Source organism: Pelodiscus sinensis, chromosome 2, assembly GCF_052426305.1.
Source record: "Pelodiscus sinensis isolate ZL-2025 chromosome 2, ASM5242630v1, whole genome shotgun sequence".
In the NCBI taxonomy this organism is placed as follows: Eukaryota; Metazoa; Chordata; order Testudines; family Trionychidae; genus Pelodiscus; species Pelodiscus sinensis.
Window position 1 is genome coordinate 202,255,650 of NC_143053.1, and position 1,484 is coordinate 202,257,133.

The following is a 1,484-nucleotide window of genomic DNA, read 5'->3' on the forward strand; positions in this document are numbered from 1 at the left end:
CACTCTCTCTGGCAAGCAGTGCCTGCTGCTCACACACACCTCCCTCCAACCTGTTACCTGGCGCGTGAAGGTAAGGGTGTTCACTAATTGATTGCCAATTAGCCTGATTAACCTATAAGAAAATTACAAATGCGGACCCACTTCCCACATCTATCATTGGGTTTCTCTAAATTTTAATTGGTATGTGGCGCTCGAAATTACTACTGACAATTTAATAAGTTTCAACCACAGGACTATATTTTAAAAGATCAAAAAAGCAAAACAATTAGTCACAACACATAAAAATTACCACAGAGTCTACGGCGCAGAGACAATGGAAGTGTCGCTGGCAACCTGCAATCCGTCGGTCCTTTCGGGCCTAGGGAGAGGAACAGCCAGGAGTCCCACGGCGGTTGACAGCACTGAAGCTGGCGACCTCGATCCTTAGGTCCTTACGGGCTCTTGGAGAGGAATGGCCAGGAGTCCCACGAAGCAGCTGGAATTGAGTGCGATGATCGTCTTCCACAGGTCACAACTCTTCCTGTGCTTCGGGGCAGCTGGAACCGGCGATGGTTGACATAGACTCTAGCTAACCTAACCTACTTATCCTAAATTAACCCTAACTAAACCTCGACGCGCCCAATGAACGGTCTCGACGACGGCTGACGTGCATGGACCGACGCAAACCTAACGAACAGGCACGACGACGAAAAACTAACCTATCTAAAACTAAACTACCTAATCTAAATGGATAGACCAAAACCTTCCGCTTTGTCTGTACTCTTATCTTATTCTAACTTATGCACTCAATCTTCACGGGACAATACGCATCTCGTTCTCTCTCTCTCTCTCTCACCTATGCCTAGACCTATACCTATGCCTAAGTCTGACGCCCCTACTCAACGGCAACTTTGGGCTCGGTGCAGACTTTTATAGGTACGGTTCATGCATTATGCATAGGGGTTCTTTCAAATTGGTTGGCTGACAGAGGATGCTAATTTACATAGATTTAAACTGATTGGTCCTTCAAATAAACACATTAATATATATATGAGCAACTGTTCACCCTATGAATATTCATAAATGTAACGATGTTCCACACATGAATATTCATGCACATTTGAAACAGAACAAAAACAATAAACAGAGCAACAACAATACAAGTTTAACCATTATAGTTGATGACATCTGAATAATACAAACATTGATGATATCATTGCAAGGCTAATACATAGATGTAACCTGCTCATTCATTATACATAATTCATAATTGTGCACAAACAGACCATTTTATACAAATAGCAAACAATTCTGTAACAAACCCACCCCACCCCACCAGTGGACAGGGATAGAATTTCTCTCTCCATGGGATGCTACCAGTGCCGGACCCAGTGTGTGCCGGACACAGTAGGAAGCTGAACCACTCCATTCCTGCCTGCTGCCCACAGGCTTCTGGCCTGGCTGGCACCTTCCCATGCCTGCTTGTTTCCAGGCCATGTGTGTTG